The sequence below is a fragment of the Aotus nancymaae genome, unplaced genomic scaffold (assembly GCF_030222135.1).
Source record: "Aotus nancymaae isolate 86718 unplaced genomic scaffold, 86718_ANA_hifiasm-v0.15.2.pri h1tg000014l, whole genome shotgun sequence".
NCBI classification, from domain to species: Eukaryota; Metazoa; Chordata; class Mammalia; order Primates; family Aotidae; genus Aotus; species Aotus nancymaae.
Window position 1 is genome coordinate 74207608 of NW_026988425.1, and position 21973 is coordinate 74229580.

Here is a 21973-nt window from a genome sequence, read left to right on the forward strand (position 1 = left end):
AGAGGGAATGGAGAGCGTCTGTGAATCTGGCAAGTTGGTTAAGTGGAAGTCAGTTGAGAACTTTGGTATAAAGGGAGCTAAGCAGTTAATGTGTATTTAACTATCCAATACATGCTGTGTGCTTCTAAATTACATCGCTAAAGGACTGGTAAAATTCACATAGACATACAAATACCTAAAAGAAGAAATATTTTGTTTTGTTTTGTTTTGTTTTTTTTAAGATGGAGTTTTGCTCTTGTTGCCCAGGCTAAAGTGTAATGGTGCAATCTCGGCTCGCCGCAACCTCTGCCTCCTGGGTTCAAGCGATTCTTCTGCCTCAGCCTCCCCGGTAGCTGGGATTACAGGTATGTACCAGCATGCCCAGCTAATTTTGTATTTTTAGTAGAGATGGGGTTTCTCCGTGTTGATCAGGCTGGTCTTGAACTCCCGACCTCAGGTGATCTGCCTGCCTTGGCCTCCCAAAGTTCTGGGATTACAGGAGTGAGCCACTGCACCCGGCCTAAAGCAGAAATATTTTTATCAGATGTAGATAAAGGAAATGTTACTTCTGGCCCTGTTGGGAGCTTCCTTCTCTCTGTGAATATTCTTGAGCGTTCGATCCTGAATGTCTATTTTTGGTATAATATCTATATATTAGTATTTTCATATTAATAACAATTTAAAAATATCTCAATAAACTATAGGTAGTATTTACCTGGCAGGCTTTTATAAGAATGAGTGAAACAATGCATGCAGAATCTTTAGCTTTAGCCCTCTCTGTCCATTTTGCTTTTGAGTACAATTATCCAATGTTCGGGCTTTTAGTAGAGTCTACAACTAATAAATGTTGATAGAAACAGGAAATGATTATTTTACAACAACTGTAATAATTACTTATTTCATCAAAAATTATTAATGGGTGCTAAAATCATTGCATAAAAAAACATTGAGAAATGAAATGTTGAAACAAATTTACCCCACGGAGAAATCTGGTGGCAACTACCTTCACCAAGAGACATACTTAATGCCACCAATGAGGTACAAACTCACATTGAGAGGTTCCTAATTTGATGCACACAATGTCATTGGCCCCTCCTGCAAAAGCCCAAGTTTAACCTAAATCTAAGTATGAGAAAATAGTCAACCAATCAATTGAGAAACATTTTGCAAAACAAAACATCAGTAACAAAATATCAATGTTGCAAACTAAAGAGAAAGACTGGGAACTGATGTAGGTTAAACAAGACTGAAGAGGCCAGACACAGGGGAGTCATGCCTGTAATCCCAGGACTTTGGGAGGCTGAGGTAGGCAGATCACCTGAGGTCAAGAGTTGAGACCAGCCTGGCCAACAAGCAGAAACCGCATCTTTACCAAAAATTCCAAAATTAGCCAGGCATGGTGGCGGGTGCCTGAAATTCCAGCTACTCGGGAGGCTGAGGCAGGAAAATTGCTTGAACCCAGGAGGTGGAGGTTGAAGAGACAATTGAAGAAATTCAAATATGGCCTGTATAATGTATAATGTTATCATATAATGTCAAATTTCCAGTTTTATGATTATGTAAGAGAATGTCTTTATTCTTACGAGAAAAGTGTCAGCAAAATAATGTATATGTATATAAAAGCATATATAAATATACATAAACAAATACACATATATATGTACAGTGAAAGAAGGCAAATGTTACTAATTGGGAAATCTGGAAATCTAAATAAAGGTTAGATGGAGTTTCATCTTACTATTCTTGGAACTTTTCTGTAGCTTTGTAATCTTTCAAAATAAAAGCTGGGGGAATTAAAGGCATATCTGTAGCTTTAGTACAGCTTTTCTTAATTTGCAGTTACACAGACTTGTGCAATATTAAACCAGCCAGCATGGAATCTGCAAAGTTTTCCTCTGCTATTATCCAGAAATAAGTTTGCTTTGTGATGTGTGGTCTTTCCCATAGCCACCACCCACCTATACTAGAACTTGCAAAACCAAAAATTGTCTCTTGCAGAATAAAGCAGAAACAGCCTTGACATCTTTAAGTAGATTATATGCAGATCTTAAGAAAACTTGATAACTGAGAAAGATGTAGTAAAACACTGGACTTCTGACAGGGCCTCAGGGGTGCTTGCCGGAATCCCTACTAACCGCATGGAATAGCAGCCTGGTCACCGGGGTTCCCTATGCAATGTGTCGACCTGAAGTATACATCGTTGAGAAGATTAGGAAAAATAAACTGACCAAAGGGCAGACATAAGAAAAGAAAGGTTGATGGCAATCCCGTGAGACACGTCACCACTGAACCAATGAGGACTCAAACATCCAGGAGAAGGTATCTGACTACGCAGGCTAGAAAGGCAAATGGACAAAGAGCTTGCTCAGCTGGAGGCTTTTCAGTGGAGATTCCAGTGCCCAAGAGCAAAGGGTCAACCCTGCCACCCACCAACAGAACAAGGTGCACTCCGCGGCGCACCGCCACCGTGGAAATGTGGCATTTCCTCACCTCACAGGTAGTCTTGGCAGGATCCAAATATGAGAAAGGGAGTCCTCATAGTCAGGAAAACTACCAAGGTAAACTCCAAATCACAAGATCAAAAAATTCAGACAGGCAAGAGGTACGGCGGAGTAGTGAAGGCTTTCTGCCTGGAGGGTTGACTGAGATTCGCAGGGTTCTTAAGAATACTTGAGAGTTTCTTAGAGCTTGACAAGTTTGTGTTTAGTAATTCTCTTCTTTTTCAACCTAAGGGCATACTTTTCTTTTGGTGGCAGTGAAAAAGAGAAGTTGAAGACAACAAAGGATAGTAAAAGGACCGATCCCCACCTGCGCAGGCTGTCATGTAGCCTCAGGATCAGAGCGATGAGAACGGCAGAGGAAGGCTATGCAGCCTCTTGCTTTTGGTGTGAGAGAATGGTCATGTTTGTTTGAGCCGGACTTCAGTAGTCTAGAATGGGAAGACATTTTGAACAACAGTAGCAAAAAAGTCAGTCTTCGGAGAAATGTAAAAACAAAAAGGCCAAAGTAAACAGGCCACGGGAAGTAGTAAACACATGCAAAAGTTGTTGCTACACCTAATTTATTATACATGGATTTTCTGCCTCTATAATCAAGTCTTTCAGGAATCACAAACATTCTCAAGAATCTAAAACATCAAAAAATAAAGGAATGCTTTAAATATGGTAACGCACATGGGATAATAATACCTAAACTTTTTGAGTACTTACTCTGTTCCAGGCACTGTTCTAAGTACATTATCTCATTTACTCTTGAATTCTCTGTGTTAGATGCTATGGATCCCATATTACTGATGGAGAAACAGAGGCATAGAGCAGTTAAATAGTCCACCCATGGGAGAGCTAGGGTTTGAAGACAGGTGGCCCACATGCTCTTGACTCACCATTTTTACTTAGCTTTCTAAGCAGTATCTATAAAATCATGCTTTTGCTAGTGTATAGGGTTTTTAAAAAATTTTTAATTAAAACAAATGCATAACTATTAAAATCTCTTGATTTGCAGCAGTACGAATGGCCCACTTGGGCACTGGGAGAGTATGAGGCTCCTATTTCTGGCTTCAGAATCACCTGGGTGTAGTAGAGGAAAAGGCAGATTCCTCAGTCACACCATAGATCTACTGAATCAGAACTGTAGGTAAGGGACTGCCTTTTAAACAGGCTCTCCAGGACATTCTTGTGCAGCCTAAAGTTTAAGAACAATCCCATTATGGGTTCCCCTAAAGAACGTAAAATGGCCAAGAGTTGGCTATTGAATCTGAGAAAATTAAAGCGTTTAAGCAAGATAATGGGGATGAAATCCAGGACCATACCAGACCACCCTAGGAGAGAGCTGTGGAGAGCATTAGAGATAACCTGGATGATGGTGGAGGAGAAAAGCTAATGACTGCAAAATAAATGAAATTCCTAGTTTCTTTTGTGCCAAGAATGATACCCCAGGAGAGTTACTTTGCGGTCTTGTTTGAGTGACAGTTTTACTGCTGATAAATCTTATCAGAGAATGTATTAAGGCAGCAGTATGTGATGGTCAAGGTTAAGGTGCCTAGAAAGGGAGAGATGGACGGCTGCCAAAAATCAGAAGTCCACAAAGAAAAGGCGTGACTGCAGCCCAGGGCCCAGTAGAATCTGATGGAGGGAGCCAGTTAAGAATCGGAGCTGTGGACAAAGCAGAGGTCGGCTGACCCACGGAAATCAGAGGTACAACTGGAGCTGGATGAAGAAAGCTTTCAATTTTGTATCTCTGCTAGTAGAGAATTTCCATGTAAGTAGAGACCCAGTCTTTTTTGAAAAGGTGTTTTGGTAAGCCAGAGTGTAAGGAAGCCTCAGGGCTTTGTTTCAAGGTAGGTCTTCTGCATACTAAGCAGGCAGAGCTAGAAAAAGCCTGGGGGAGGGGTAGCTATCAGAGGAGAGTTTTCTGCAATGTCCTGAGGATAGAGAAGAGGTATCTACATGGATGTCTCCAGTGAAGTGCTGACATTGTGTGATTTGACCTTTTTCCACAAATTTCCAGAGAACCACACGTCTGAACAATATGTTGGTGACTGGATTCCTGGAAGCTGGGGTGTGGGTGACATGGTTGGTCTCTGTGTCCCCACCCAAATCTCATCTCCGATTGTAATCCCCACCTGTCAAGGAGGGACCTGATGGGAAGTGACTGGATCATGGGGGCAGTTTCCCCCTTGCTGTTCTTGTGATAGTGAAGGACTTCTCACAAGGTCTGATGGTTTAAAAGTGGCAGTTTCCCTCGCAGTCTCACTCCTGCCACCATGTAAGATGTGCCTTGCTTCCCCTTCACCTTCTGCCATGATTGTAAGATTCCTGAGGCCTCTCCAGCCATGCAGAACTGGAAGTCAATTAAATCTCTTTTGCTTATAAATTGTCTGGTCTTAGGTAGTATCTTTCTGACAGTATGAAAAGGGGGCTGGGCATGGTGGCTCACACCTATAATCCCAGCACTTTGGGAGGCCGAGGCGGCTGAATCACAAGGTCAAGAGATTGAGACCATCCTGGTCAACAGTGTGAAACCCTGTCTCTACTAAAAATACAAAAAAAATTAGCTGGGCATGGTGGCACACACCTGTAGTCCTAGCTACTTGGGAGGCTGAGGCAGGAGAATTGCTTGAACCCAGGAGGCGGAGGTTGTGGTAAGCTGAGATTGCACCATTGCACTCCAGCCTGGGTAACAAAAGTGAAACTCCGTCTCAAAAAAAAAAGAAAAGAGACTGATACAGAGAATTGGTACTGGCAGACTAGGGTACTGCTATAAAGATAACCTGTAAATGTTGAAGGAACTTTGGAACTGGGTAATGAACAGAGGTTTGGAACAGTTTGGAGGACTCAGAGGAAGATAGGAAGATGTTGGAAAGTTTGGAGCTTCCTAGAGACTTTTTGAATAATTTTGACCAAAATGATGATAGTGATATGGACAATGAAGTCCAGGTTGAGGTGGTCTCAGATAGACATGAATAAGTTATTGGGAACTGGAGCAAAAGTCACTCTTGCTATGCTTTAGCAAAGAGATTGGTGGCATTTTGCCCCTGCCCTAGAGATCTGTGGAATTTTGAATTTGTGAGAGATGATTGAGGGTATCTGGTGGAAGAAATTTCTAAGCAGCAAAGTATTCAAGATGTGACCTGGCAGATTCTGAGAGTATTCAGTCATATGTATTCACAAAGAGATGGTTTGAAATTGAAACTTATGTTTAAAAAGGAAGCAGAGTAAAAAGGTTTAAAAACTTTGCAGGCTGATCATGTGATAGAAAAGAAAAAACCGTTTTCTGGGGAGGAATTCAAGCCAGCTGCAGAAATTTGCATAAGTAACAGGGAGCTGAATGTTAATAGCCAAGACAACGGGGAAAATGTCTCCAGGGCATTTGAGAGACTTTGCAGCAGCCCCTCCCATCACAGGCCTGGAGATCTAGGAGGAAAAAATGTGGTTTCCTGGGCTGGTCCCAGAACCCCCTGCTCTCCTTGGGACTTGGTGCCTTGCATCCCAGCCACTCCAGCTCCAACCATAGCTAAAAGGAGCCAAGGTACAGTTTGGACTGTGGCTTCAGAGGGTGTAAGCCCCAAGCCTTCATGGCTTCCATATGGCTGGGCCTGGCAGGTGTGCAGAAAATAGGAGTTGAGCTTTGGGAGCCTCTGCCTAGATTTCAGAGGATGTACAGAAACACCTGGATGTCCAGGAATAAATCTGCTTCAGGGGTGGATCCCTCATGGAGAACTTCTGCTAAGGCATTGCATAAAGAAAATGTGTGGTTGGAGCCCCCACAAACTGTCCCCACTGGACGACTGCCTAATGGACCTGTGAGAAGAGGGCCAGTGTCCTCCAGACCCTAGAATGGTAGATCCACTGACAGCTTTCACTGTGCACCTGGAAACATCACAGGCACTCAGCACCAGCTGGTGAAAGCATCTGTAGAGGCTGTACCCTGCAGAGCCACAGGGGTGGAGCTACCCAAGGTCTTGGAACCCCAGCGCTTGCATCAGTGTGCCCTAGATGTGAGACATGTAGTCAAAGGAGATTATTTTGGAGATTTAAGATTTAATGACTGACCCATTGGTTTCAGACTTGCATGGGGCTTATGGCCCCTTTGTTTCGGCCAATTTCTGCCATTTGGAACAGGAACATTTACCTAAATGCCTGTTCTCTTATTGTATCTAGGAAATAACTGACTTGCTTTTGATTTTACAGGTTCATAGGCAGAAAGGACTTGTCTCAGATAAGACTTAAGACTTGGACTTTTGGGTTAATGCTGGAATGAGTTAAGACTTTGAGGGACTATTGGGAAGGAATGATTGGTTTTGAAATGCAAAAAGGACAAGAGATTTAGGAGGGGTCACAGGGAAGAATTATATAGTTTGACTCTGTGTCCCCACCCAAATCTTATCTCAAATTGTAATCCCCATGTATGGAGTGGGGGGACACGTTGAGAGGTGATTAGATCATGGGGCCAGTTGCCCCATGCTGTTCTCTTGATAGTGAGAAAGTTCTCATGAGATCTGATGGTTTAAAAGTGGCAGTTTCCCCTGCACTCTCTCTCCTGCCACCATGTAAGATGTGCCTTGCTTCCCCTTCACCCTTCACCATGATTGTAACTTTCCTGAGACCTCTCCAACCATGTAGAACTGTGAGCCAATTAAACCTCTTTTGTTTATAAATTACCCAGCCTCAGGTAGTATCATGCCTCAGGTATTAGAGCAGTGTGAAAACAGACTAATACAGGGAACTGACAGTTGCCTTGGTATAGTCAGTGCTTAGTCAATTAACCCATGCAGACAAAGGGACAGCTGCTAGGTGGGTTGTACAATCAGTGGATAATTTGTAGGTGCATAGACCCAGCTAGAGAATGGAGATGGCTTTGTTTGAACACATCGCTGGGGTATGTGTAACAATGCAGGTTTATGAGAGCCCTGAAAGGCACCAAATGAGCCCCAAGGAATTGAGTCCAGCTGGAGGTGGGTTGGGAGAGAAGTATCTTGTGAGGAAACATTTTTGGAGGGACTTCACTCAGAAACAAAAGTAGAACCTTCACGGGGCTACTGCCAGGAACAACCAGGCTAGAGACTTTGTAGTTCATAAGTACCAAAACAATGCAAAGGAAGAAAGTTTCCCCTCAAGATAGACAAACATCGAAGCAATTGGGAGGTGCATTCTCTGGTCACATGAGAAGTGTGTATAAGCATGAAGCCAATCAATGTAAAGTGATACCTGTCATGAGACAATGTCAAAACCCTAGTCTCATTTGAAAATGGTTTGATAAAGAAGGCAAACGGAAAACATAGAAAGAGGATTTGGCACCCTAAAATTAGCACAACCCTAACCTGTGACCTGGAAGTGGTTCTAGTTCTGTAATGGTGCTGTAGCATGAGGCCCTCCAGACCCATTGACTCAGTTACTTCCTGCCCAGCAGCCTCTGGTCTTTCAGTTTAACTATTTCATACACATTTTCCAAGTGACTTTATTTTCTCAAAATCTGTTATTACTCCTCTAAAATTCTGAAATGTGTAACTTCTATTTATTTTTAGCCCCCTTTCTACTATATATGCATCATTTTGAATTTTTATTCCATTCTTAATATTACGGGTTCTTGAGAATTTACCAGCCCAACTTGAACTTTGGATTCCCATTTCCCTTAGTTTTTACATGAAAGCTCTAAAAAACTGTACATCTCCCACCACCACCCCAAAATTCAGGGTAGCTAAAAAGGAAGGGAAAGGAGGCTGAGATTCTATAGAACTGACTATGGTGAACACCAGGTTTTAGGATGGGTGAGGCCGTATACTCTGGTAGATAACACGATGGAAGTTGATTTGACCCTTCCAATTTAAATGATACAGGTGTCAACGAAGATATGAGATGATATCAAGTTTGTCATGATTTGGTGAATATGCCTCGAAGGGCTTCCCTAGGGAAATGCATTAGAGCAATGATGAAGGTCAGCTCTCTAAAATGTGAAGTTGGCTAGGCTGAGGGAGCATCCAAAGGGGATTTTTGCTGTATTTTGTACCTCCTACTATATTATCCTGAGACTCCAACAAAATTATTTTATATGGTAGCAAAAACGGCTCTGGGCTAGCATTGTCATCTGGATCTAGCATTCAGGGTTGAAGAACAGTCTCTTATGTTACAGAACTACATTGCCAAACCAGCCACAGATTACAGAATCATCCCTGGGCATGGTAAAGTGAACAGTCACGCCGCAATACTATGATGATGACCAGTTTCCGTGGGCACATGTTGTCACACAGCCAGTGGCCCATGAGGCCTAGGAGGCACTGAGCAGGGCAGGTCTTGCCTGGCCACCACCAGTAGCTCAGGTGTTTGAGGAAGGAGGGCTTGCAAGTAAACATTCAACAGTGGGGAAGAGGAAGGGAGGGAGTGCAGATCTGGTGCTGCAAAGCAGTTCCAACTGGCCCTAACACATTGCTGAGAGTGAGTATGCCGTGCAGGGGAAACGTAGTGATTGATACCCACTGCACTCTGAGCACCACAGCTAGAAGGCCACTCTCTAGAACCCCTGGGTACTTCTGCTACCATAGTTGAGTTCTATAATTATCCAGACAGAGGTTATTTGTTCCCCAGACTGTTGCATAACAGCTTAACTTATCAGTATTCATAAGTAAATTGTTAAATATTATATAAATATATGAAATGAATGCAAAAATCAAGGCCATCCTTTAGAAAACCTGGTTAAATATTTTGGCAAGATTCAATAAAAGTAAGTTGCTGGGCAATGACTAAAATAGAAAGGCTATTATAAAATTCTTGAAGGATTCTGGATTCAGCTTGTCCAACAGTATCTTTAAGTTTTTGCTTCCCTTTAAATGAGTGGGAAACGGTAGAGGTTGTATAATGGGTTCACTTTATGCAAGAAAGATGAAGCAGAACTCCAATCAACTCACCAACATTCAAGTATAATAAAAAGCCTGAGCTTTATATCAAAAGCTGGGCACAGTTACTTTAATTTAAAACAAACATTTATATGTATATCTATGTTTTTTCTTATGATCCATCTCTTTAACCATCATCTTTCATTAACCAAATGACTCCCCATCCTGATTGCACTGGAGAAGAAGCCCTCTGTGAAACTTCCACTCTCATCATTCTGTTGAGCTTCATGGAATTAGGAATTCTCATCCTCAGTCTCTTCGTGGAGGTACAGGGCAGTAGCATTTTATGAAGGAGGAACTTCAAAAGGGATTGTGGTGCTCGCTTCGGCAGCACATATACTAAAATTGGAATGATACAGAGATTAGCATGGCCCCTGCGCAAGGATGACACGCAAATTCATGAAGCGTTCCACGTGTTTGATTAGAGCAGAACTGAAGGAGATAGAGACACAAAAAACCCTTCAAAAAAATCAATAAATCCAGGAGCTGGTTTTTTGAAAAGATCAACAAAATGGACAGACCACTAGCCAGATTAATAAAAAAGAAAAGATAAAATAATCAAATAGATGCAATAGAAAACGACAAAGGGGATATCACCACAGATTCCACAGAAATTCAAACCATCATCAGAGATTATTACAAACAACTCTATGCACATAAACTAGGAAACCTGGAAGAAATGGATAAATTCCTGGACACTTGCTCCTCCCAAGCCTAAACCAGGAAGAAGTTGAAACCCTGAATAGACCAATAACAAGGTCTGAAGTTGAGGCAGCAATTAAGAGCCTACCACCCAAAAAAAGCTCAGGACCAGATGGGTTCACAGCCGAATTCTACCAGACATACAAAGAGGAACTGGTACCATTCCTTCTGAAACTATTCCAAATAATCCAAAAAGAGGGAATCCTTCCCAAATCATTTTATGAGACCAACATAATCCTGATACCAAAACCCGGCAGAGATTCAACAAGAAAAGAAAACTACAGGCCAATATCCATGATGAACATAGATGCAAAAATCTTTAATAAAATACTGGCAAACCGATTGCAACAGCACATCAAAAAGCTTATCCACCATAATCAAGTAGGATTCATCCTGGGGATGCAAGGTTGGTTCAACATAAGCAAGTCTATAAACGTAATTCACCACATAAACAGAACCAAAGAAAAAAACCACATGATTATCTCAAGTGAGGCAGAGAAGGCCTTTGACAAAATTCAACAGCCCTTTATGCTAAAAACCCTCAATAAATTAGGTATTGATGGAACATATCTCAATATAATAAAAGCTATTTATGACAAACCAACAGCCAATATCATACCGAATGGGCAAAAACTGGAAGCATTCCCTTTGAAACCTGGCACTAGACAACGATGCCCTCTCTCACCACTCCTATTCAATATAGTACTGGAAGTTCTAGCCAGAGCAATCAGGCAAGAAAAAGAAATAAAGGGTATTCAAATAGGAAAGGAGGAAGTCAAATTGTCTCTATTTGCAGATGACATGATTTTATATCTAGAAGACCCCATCGTCTCAGCCCAAACTCTCCTGAAACTGATAAGCAACTTCAGCAAAGTCTCAGGATACAAAATCAATGTGCAAAAATCAGAAGCATTCTTGTACACCAATAACAGACTTAAAGAGAGCCAAATCAAGAATGAACTGCCATTCACAATTGCTACAAAGAGAATAAAATACCTAGGAATACAACTAACAAGGAACGTAAAGGACCTCTTCAAGGAGAACTACAAACCACTGCTCAACAAAATAAGAGAGGACACAAACAGATAGAGAAACATCCATGTTCATGGTTAGGAAGAATCAATATCGTGAAAATGGCCATACTGCCCAAAGTAATTTACAGATTCAACGCTATCCCCATCAAGCTACCAATGACCTTCTTCACAGAACTGGAAAAAACCACCTTAAACTTCATATGGAACCAAAAGAGAGCCCACAAAGCCAAGTCAATTCTAAGCAAAAAGAATAAAGTGGGAGGCATCACACTACCGGACATCAAACTATACTACAAGGCTACAGTAATCAAAGCAGCATGGTACTGGTACCAAAACAGAGATATAGACCAATGGAACAGAACAGAGGCGTCGGAGGCAACACAACATATCTACAACCATCCGATCTTTGACAAAACTGACAAAAACAAGCAATGGGGAAAGGATTCCCTGTTTAATAAATGGTGTTGGGAAAACTGGCTAGCCATGTGCAGAAAGCAGAAACTGGACCCCTTCCTGACACCTTACACTAAAATTAACTCCAGATGGATTAAAGACTTAAACATAAGACCTAACACCATAAAAACCATAGAAGAAAATCTAGGCAAAACCATTCAGGACATAGGCGTAGGCAAGGACTTCATGACCAAAACACCAAAAGCATTGGCAACAAAAGCCAAAATAGACAAATGGGACCTAATCAAACTCCACAGCTTCTGCACGGCGAAAGAAACAGTCATAAGAGTGATTCGGCAACCAACAGAATGGGAAAAAATTTTTGCAGCTTACCCATCTGACAAAGGGCTGATATCCAGAATTTACAAAGAACTAAAACAGATTTACAAGAAAAAAACAAACAAGCCCATTCAAAAGTGGGCGATAGATATGAACAGATACTTTACAAAAGAAGACATACATGAGGCCAACAAATATATGAAAAAATGCTAACCATCACTGGTCATTAGAGAAATGCAAATCAAAACTACATTGAGATACCATCTCACGCCAGTTAGAATGGCGATCATTAAAAAATCTGGAGACAACTGATGCTGGAGAGGATGTGGAGAAATAGTAACACTTTTACACTGTTGAGGGGAGTGTAAATTAGTTCAACCATTGTGGAAGACAGACAGTGTGGCGATTTCTCAAGGACCTAGAAATAGAAATTCCATTTGACCCAGCAATCCCATTACTGAGTATATATCCAAAGGATTATAAATCGTTTTACCATAAGGACACATGCACATGAATGTTCATTGCAGCACAGTTTACAATAGCAAAGACATGGAACCAACCCAAATGCCCATCAATGATAGACTGGACAAGGGAAATGTGGCACATATACACCATGGAATATTATGTAGCCATCAAAAACGATGAGTTCGTGTCCTTTGTAGGGACATGGATGGACCTGGAAACCATCATTCTCAGCAAACTGACACAAAAACACAAAATCAAACACCGCATGTTCTCACTCATAGGCGGGTGTTGAACAATGAGAACACATGGACACAGGGAGGGGAGCATCACACACTGGCGTCTGTTGGGGGAAAATAGGGGATGGACAGCGGGACTGGGGAGTTGGGGAGAGATAGCATGGGGAGAAATGCCAGATATAGGTGATGGGGAGAAAGGCAGCAAATCACACTGCCACGTGTGTACCTATGCAACAATCTTGCATGTTCTTCACATGTACCCCAAAACCTAAAATGCAATAAAAAAATATATATATTAAAAAAAAGAGGAAAAAAAAGGGATTGTGTAATTCAAAGCTTAGTTAATTTCAGCCTAATCATGACCAAAATAAAATGGACAAGTATTTCTATTTATCAGCTGAAAGTGGCACCACTATAGCAATAGCATAAACCCAGTTACAAATCCCTTACATAACAAGCTTTGAAATTAAGATTTTTAAAATACATTTAGATGTAGTTTCAGAATTTGCATTCTTTCCATTTTGTCCACGAAAACTTTGTTAATGATTTTTTATGACATAATTTCAAACGGCCCTAAATATAATTTGCAAAAATTCGGAATGCCCTGCATCAGAAGCAACCCACTCCTCCTGAGGTAGCAAGGAAACTCTGTTCTGGTCAACGCCTCCCTTCTTGATGGCAGGGTCCTCTCCCCTGAGTTTGGTTTTGACACAGAAGCTTATGTTCATGATAAGTGGTGATGCTGATCTTTTTGAGCTTTTTCCCAGAATGAGTCACTTCTTTGAGCTCTTCTCTTTCTTCATATGCTATAGGTCTCTAGCAATATCACTCGGCTTCAGTTTGTTCAAGTTCCTCAATATGAATCTTGTGAATGACTTTGCAGAACCAAGATATTTATATACAAAAGCATTTAACATCTGTAGGCAATTAGATTTCTTCAACATGTCTCTCTTCATCACTAGGTCTCTAACAAGAGTGTCAAACAACTCTAGACCCTTTCCAGTGCCTTCAGATGACCTGTTATAGTCCTTTAGATTAAATGTGAGGCACTGATACATGTTATCTTGGCTCTACCAAATGTCTTTGGCCAATGTTTCTCAAATTGAATTCTAGAACTTAGAAAGGCCAACAAAGAGTTCTGAGGGCATTATAGAAATCAGAGAAGCAGAGACAAAGACTCCAATAAAAGGAACTGTTCCCCTCTCTCCTCACCGCTTCTGTCTGAATTTCTTGCTTTTATTCAGAAATAGCTCATTTATCTGAATGTCCCTTATGCAGTTATATCAATCAACTGGTATATTTGTAGCACCCAGAAATTGAGCAAAAAAGGCTTCCAAACTCCCAAACTTTTCAAAATGTCATGACTGGTATTTGTACCTTTTTCTCATGTATGTAACAGCTTTTTCTGAATTATAATTCACATACCTAAAATTCAATCTTCTTTTTTTTTTGAGATGGAGTTTTGCTCTGGCACCCAGACTGGAGTGCAGTGGCATGATCTTGGCTCACTGCAACCACTGCCTCCTGAGTTTGAGAGATTCTCCTGTCTCAGCCTTCTGAGTAGCTGGGACTATAGGCGCACGCCACCACACCTGGCTAGTTTTTTTTAATTTTTATTTTCAGTAAAGTCAGGGTTTCATCATGTTGGCCAGGCTGGTCTCGTACTCCTGACCTCAGGAGATCCACCTGCCTCAGCCTCCCAAAGTGCTGGGATTACAGACATGAGCCACCATGCCCGGCCTAAATTCAATCATTTAAGGTGTATAATTCAGTGGTTTTATGCACACACACACACACACACACAGATATCTGTATATGGTTGTGCAAACATCTTGACCATGTAATTCCAGAACATTTTTATCACCCCCCAAAAATACTCAAACTCCTTAGCAGTCTCTCCCCAGTTTCCTTTTCCCCCAGCCCTAGGCAACTATGCATCTACTTTCTGTCTCCATGGATTTTCCTATTCTGAACATTTTATATAAATAGAATCATGCAATATGTGGCCTTTTGTAACCAGCTTTCTTTCAGTTAGCATAATATTCTCAAGTTTCATCAATGTTGTATGTTTACGTCCATGAAGTACTGTATGATATGTCAGTACTTCATTTCTTTGTTAAAATTATGGTAAAATATACATAACAAATTTATCATTATAACTACTTTAAAGTATACCATTCAGTGTCATTAAGTACATTTACAACATTGCACAACATTGACAACATTGCACAATCAGTACCATTATCTAGTTCCAGAACTTTTTCATCATCTCAAACAGAAACTCGATACCTACTAAGCCGTTTCTCAATCTCCCCAGGCCCCAGAAACCACTAATCTACTTTCTGTCTCTATAGATTTGCCTTTTCTGGGCATTTCATGTAACTGAAATGATATAATATGTGGCCTTGTGTCTCTGGTTTATTTCACTCAGTATGTTTTCAAGACTCACCCATGTAGCACATATCAGTACATCATTTCTTTTTACAGCTGAATAATATTCCGTTGTTTGGATATATAACATTTTGTTTATCCATTCATCTGTTGATGGACATTTGGGTTGTTTTTACCTTTTGGCTATTGTAAACAGAGCTGCTCTGAACACTGTAAACAAGTTTCTATTTGAACATCTGCTTTCCACTCTATTAGGTGTATACCGTCATGTGCCATGTCACATAACCATGCAATGTTTCAGTTAATGGTGATGGACCTGCATATACCATCGTGGTCCCCTAAGATTGTATTAAAATAATATTATACTTTTACTATACCTTTTCTATGTTTAGATTCATTTAGATACACAAACACTCACCATTGTGTTACAATTATACAGTACTTAGTACAGTTACAACATATAGCCTAGGTGTGTAGTAACCTGTACCATCTAGCTTTGTGTTAGTACACTGTATGATGTTTGCATACATGATGAAAGAAAGCACAAGAATGATGAAATCTTCTAACAAAGCATTTCTCAGAACTTTTCCCCTTGATTAAATGAAGTTCTGGATACTAGATCCTTATCAAGTATATAAAAATAAAACCTGTGTTTGATTAAGCTGCTCCAACTGAGTTTGTTATATACAGCCATAAAACCCTAAATGAAACTCATAAGCTTTTTCTGAGGACAACACATGTAAAGCCTGACATATAATTCAATTAATGTTGTTGTTAATTTTACTACATTCGAATTCATTTAAAGAAATGAGCCCTTGTTTCCTATGATCCATGAGAAAAGAAAGAATAAAATTATTTAAAAGAAATTTTAAAAAATGAGCCCTACAGCACTTATTAGGTCTTAAAGATATTATTTAGTAAATGTTTATGAATTCCTATTATGTGCAAGACACTATGTGGACATGATACAAGGTCAATTGCATAGTATGTGGCCTGTGCAATCACAAAGGACCCTGTGCCTGTTTTAATTCTCTGCTGTCATCATCTTGAAATTCTTAATAAGTTTTCAACAAGAGGCTGCACATTTTCATTTTGCACTAGGCCCTGCACATTACGTAGCCAATTCTGTTATGATGACTAGGAAATTCTTTTTGTTCAGAATATTAGCTGATGTTTCTAAAAATTACCACTTGCTATTCAGAACATTAAATTCTGTTAAAGAAACTGTTTAAGAAGACTGAGAAATATAGAGTACGTTTTGGAAACATCTTACTGAACCTGATGTAAATAAAAAAGTTTTGACATTTAACAGGTAAGCTTAGTTATCTGAAAAAAATCACTTATTCAGAACAGTCAAGTGTCTGATAAATAAAATGCCAATGTATTTTGCAATAACTAGAAAGAGAGAAAAATGCAGGCTTTGTTGTGGTAGCAGTTATTAGGGGTTGGACATTTGTATTGCTAAGGTTTTGGGGGTTATGAAGTAAAACTTTTGAAGTAGATTTTCCCTAGCTTATTACTGGTATGACACAAAGGAAGGAACTAGTTGTGATGCCCTCAATAAGTCACTTAATCTCTCTTAATCTTAGTTCCCCTTTCTGCTAAATGAGAATGACATGTAGCTGACAAGTCTATGTGGAAGATCAGACTTTTAGCACTGTGTCATATGAGGTGCTCAATAAATGTCTCCTTTCTTGGTGAAAATGTAAATTAGTACAAATGTTGGAAAACTTTACGGAGGTTCTTCAAAATACTAAATAGAATTACCATATGATCCAGCAATCCAACTTACGGGTATTTACCCAAAATATTTGAAATTTGTTTGTCAAAGAGAAATCTGCACTTTCATGTTCATTGCAGCACTATTCACAATGGCCGAGTTACAGAATCAACCTAAGTGTACGTGAACAGATGAATGAATAATGAAAATGCATATTTACAGTATGGAATAATATGTAGCCTGAAGAAAGAGGGAACAAAGAATATTATGCTGAATGAAATAAACCAAACACAGAAAGACAAATCCTGCATGTTCTCGCTTATTTGTGGAATTGACAAGAATTGAATTCATAGAAGCAGAGTAGAATGGTGGTTATACAAGCTGGGGGTGTTGGGAGAATGGGGAGATGATGGTCAAAGGATACAAAGTTTCAGGTGGGAGAAAGAAGTTGAATAATAGTTTTCTTTTTTTTTTTTTTGACATCTATTGCATAGCATGGTAAATATAGTTAGCAATACTATGTCATACATTTCAAAATTGCTAACAGAGCAAATTTCAAATGTTCTCATCCCAAAACATGGTAAGTATTTAAGGTGATGAATATGTTTCTTAGTTTGATTTAATTATTTCACATTAATTCACAAATCTGTAAGGTTTTTTAGGCTGACTGACAGCCCCATGGACGCCATGTTAACCTCTGTGACCTGCACCGACACTCCAGGTGAGTTCCTGGAAAATCTAAAGGAACTGGAAGACCATGAAAAGAGAAAGAAATGATCAACCCCTGCACCGCCTACTTAACTTTAAGACATTCTCTATTGTTCCTTATTCCTGCCCCAATTGATAGGGCCATTGGACTTTGTAACTGACAATATCCTATGACCCCCTCCCAGCCTGCGAAAAAACCGCCCTCAACTGTAACTTCTGTAACTTTCCACTGCCCACCCCAAACCTATAAAACCAACTCCTATCCCACTGCCCTTTGCTGACTCCTTTTTCAGCCTCAGCCCATCCACACCTGGGTGAATAAACAGCCTTGTTGCTCACACAAAGACTGTTTGGGTGTTCTCTTCATTCAGAGTGCGTGTTTTAACAAAATCATAACATCATTTTGTACCCCATAAATATATAGAATTATGAATCGTCAATTTACATTACATTTTAAAAAGAAGTTTTAAAAAATTAAATAAAAATATCCCTTTCTCCCATCCTTTTCAAATATCTTTTAAGCACCAACTGTGTGCTATGATTCATTCTAAGCACTGTGGACACAGCTGAGTAAGAATCCTCGTTATCAAGATCATATCCTAGTAAGGAAAGGTGATCGGTAGGCTGAGAGCTAATTATGATCATTTTTGGTGGCAATATACCTTCATGAAGATTAAATGGATGGAGGCTGCTTTAGTTAAATGGGTGGTCAAGGAACAGCTGTATGGGTAGGTGGCAAGTACGTTGAGATCTGAACAGTGAGACTGAGGCAGTCGGTGGGGATCCTGGCCAAGAGTATTCTTAGCAAAAGGCAAGGCAAGAGCAAAGTCCCCCCGAGTGGAAAAAGCTGGGTTTGTGTGGAGACCTGAGAAGCCCTGGTGACCAGCACACTTGGAGCAAAGGGCGGAGTGGCTGCCAGCACAGAGCACAACATGGGGTCCTGGAGGGCTCCCACCACCAGCGTAGGCGTGTCCTGGTGCAGGAGAGGCTTGCAGACGGCTGCCAGCGGGGCAGATATGTGTGATTTCCACATCAGGAAGATTCCTCCAGCTGGCTGCTCTGGGAAGGATCAATCAGATGGACAGGAGGGATGCAGGAAGGCTGGCCAAGTGACCATTTATAGAAGGGTCATTGTGTCTAGAGATGTGGTCTTGGGAGCCAGTAAGCAGAAGTTGGACTCAGAATGGACTTTGGAGGGAGAGCTCACAGGGTATACTATTGGATTACATGTAAGGGTGAGAAAAGGAGAGGGTTTTTTCTTATTCCCTGATGAAAAAGTAATTCATACTCGGTACAGAAAGCCTGGAAATCTTAGGGAAGTGTCATCAGGCTACCTATTTTAATGCGTAAACTTAGCTTTTCCTTGAACAGGAAGAATTCTACCATTATTGTTACCCTTTTAAAGGTTTCGGTGTGCCTTATCAGAGGCTTGGATGATTATTGAAGTTTAAAACAACAAAAATTGGAGAGAAAAAACTGTTTCACCCTGCTTAATACAAAACTTCCTAATCTTATTTGATTTTAAACTCTTATTCATTTATTATTTGTTTTGGATGGCTATTTTGTATAACATCTATTACCATCCCTCTCAGTTACCACCAGAACACATGACCTAATGCAGCATTGGATCGTTCCCGCTTGTTTCTCAATATTTCTCTTACAGATCAAATTAGATCGGCAGGTTCCAAGCTCAGGCTCATTTATTTTATGCACCCACACAGTTCTCCATGAAAACTTCATAAGGATTTAACCTTGTGTTGGCTTTTATCCCTTTTCTTAACATTCTAGGAGGTTAAATGTTTTCTGGTTCTTTGTTTTATAGGTTTCGCTTGTTTGTTTTTACTGTGTTCCTAATCTAGAGCTGTTCTATCTACCAACTACTCTGAAAAAAGAGGTGGGAAACTTGTGTAAAATTATGCTTAAAATTGGCATTGTCTCACAAATGTCTTTTTCTTCATGTAGAAAGCAACAGCTAGAGCAATGTGACCTGTGCTGATAACTTTACCCTAGTACAGATAAGAGAAACTGAGTTTTAAAGCTGAGAATGCGCATCTAAGTGTATAGACAAACTCCTTAATTTAAATTTAAGCTTGGTTATTTAATTTGTAATTTGGGAGCAACAACAGTGGGTATTTAGTGAGGGCCCAAATATCCCAGAGGGCAAATATATATTTTCTTTGTCCTTGTATGACTTGGATTGTCTAAACTGTCAAGAAGAAGAAATACCTTGTTTTGTTTTCAATATTGTTGTCAAATGTTGGTAATAATAATAATGAATTCTTTTATGCTCTGGCAGTAGTTGGTGCTGTTTATATCATTAAGGTAGACAAGGTGTCCCTTACACTTAGCTTAATTTTAAGATTTTAATAAAGGAAAAAATCTGTAGGAAGTGTGGAGTATTATCACACTTAAAGAAGCCAGTTAAATTAGTCTCCCGATACAGGCTACTTTATAAACTCATTTATCACACAAGTTAGCTGGGTCTGACCTTTCCACCCCTTCTTGGATAAGGATGGTAGCAATTTCTCAGTAGCAACATTATTGATTTTTTTTGGACACAGCTTCTTTTCCAGTTTGATTTTCCTTTTCCACACTTCTATTCTTGTGTCATCTTCTCAAACAGAGACTAGCGTCCCATTTACACATTGACAAGAAAAATAATGTTTGGGAGGGTATGGGAAGCTATAGCTTAATGTCCAAGCTAAGTATCCACACTCAACCAATTTATGAGGGCATTTTGCTCAATATGGAGTATTTCCCTTATTCAATAAACAGAAAAAAGTGTTGATTATCTATTGAAGCTTGGCGTGCTCACCAAGCAAATGTCATTTCTTTTTTTGTTGAACTGTTCAACCCTATGAGCTCTAATACCATTTTCCTAAATTTTAATACTGATTCCTACATGTTAAATGACAACCCATTTATTGCATGCAATGTTGACATAACACATTTGCTAAGCTAATTGAGAATGTTTCCCTTTAGCAACAATTTCTCCTGGTTCAGGCAAGTCATCTCTTTCCAAGGAGTTAGAAGGTAACTACAGCCTTTTACAAGAGTTGAAAGATTTAAAGAATTTAACTATCTTATTGTAAAAACTTTATCTGAAGTCAGTATTTGTCAAAGATAAAGATTTTCCCAGAAAAATAAGAGGGAAAGGGGTCATAAACGGAAAAGAACTTACATTCATTGAGTACTCATTATAAGCCAGCAACTATGCTGGAAGTTCTATATACATTATCTCCTTTAACACCATGAGATGGGTCTTTTATCTGCATTCTGTAGGTAGTGAACTGAAGCTCAGAAGGCAAGAAACTCATGCAATTAGCTGTTGGATGTTTGGCCTGTGTAGATTTCAGTCTAAGTCTGTTGGACTAATTCCACTCTCCTTCCTCTCCACTATGCATTGCTGCTTCTGTTGGCATGATCAATGCAGTCTCAACACTCTGAGGGTCGCAGCAACTCAGTGGCCACAACTGGTTCAGATCTGCAGAGTTCCCTTGACTTCTTTCTCAGTACGGTTGATGGAATGGCAGGAGACTGTTATCTGATGTAACTTTAATCTCTCACTCATGGTCAAAAGTAAGCAGTCTCCTAGTGTGAATCTGGAACACCAAAAAACTGGGTGTTCTCACAGGGACAAGCAAGACTATCACCGCTTCCTAACAATGGCAGTCTTCGTTTTTTTCTTGGTAGCTGGGCTTTTGTTCTAAGGAAGGACATTATTATACGTTTTTCTCTGTGCTATTCACTCTGTTACTGGTAGCCATGTAGGCCACCGGCACAAATCACTGAGAGGTTCAATACCCTAGTATTCTAGACTATTATTCTCAGTTTTTACAAAACTGTGGGGATGTCTGGTTATCAGAAGCCAAGAAACAACACTAAGATGACATTCCTCATTTCTCTGGATTATGTTAAAGTTCCCTAAACATAGTCCATTTTTCTCAGACCAACTTTCAAAGGACCCTCGAGTTCTAAAACAAATTTGATATATGTCTGTATTAGGATCGAGAGGTAACAATTAGTCTCAGGGCCAGGCACAGTAGCTCATGTTTGTAATGCCAGCACTTTGGAAGGCCAAGGCGGGTGGATCACCTGAGGTCAGGAGTTCAAAACCAGCCTGGCCAACATGGCAAAACCTCGTCTCTACTAAAAATACAAAAATTAGCCAGGTTTGGTGGCATGTGCCTGTAATCCCAGCTATTTGGGAGGCTACAGCAAGAGAATTGCTTAAGCCCAGGAGGCAAAGGTTGCAATGAGCAGAGATCATGCCACTGCACTCCAGCCTGGGCAACAGAGCCAGACTCTGTCTCAAACAAACAAACAAAAAATAATAAAGAAAGAAAGGAAAAGAATTAGTCTCAGGGTTGTTTGCTTGCTGGTCTGTTTTGATAAAATATAATGGCATTTCTTTTACTCCAATTCCTATCATTTGCCCAGGTCAAAGTTAAAGTCGTCAGATACCTTATTCTGATAGAAGCAAAAATGGATTCCACTTGAGTAATCAAGTTAATCATTTTTCCAACAATTAAGGATATAGGGAGCTGAAGAAATCTCAAATTTTAAAACGTACTTTTTTTCTATTAAGCTAATATCATTTTACTAAAATTTTTAGAAG

The 21973-nt window shown here is 40.0% G+C and overlaps 1 non-coding gene across 1 annotated transcript; it reads left to right on the forward strand.

Moving 5' to 3' along the window:
• Positions 1 to 9682: 9682 nt before the first annotated feature.
• LOC135274942 (U6 spliceosomal RNA) lies at positions 9683 to 9786 on the forward strand. Its single transcript, XR_010342685.1, has one exon. It is a non-coding gene; the product is annotated as a U6 spliceosomal RNA (small nuclear RNA).
• Positions 9787 to 21973: the final 12187 nt, after the last annotated feature.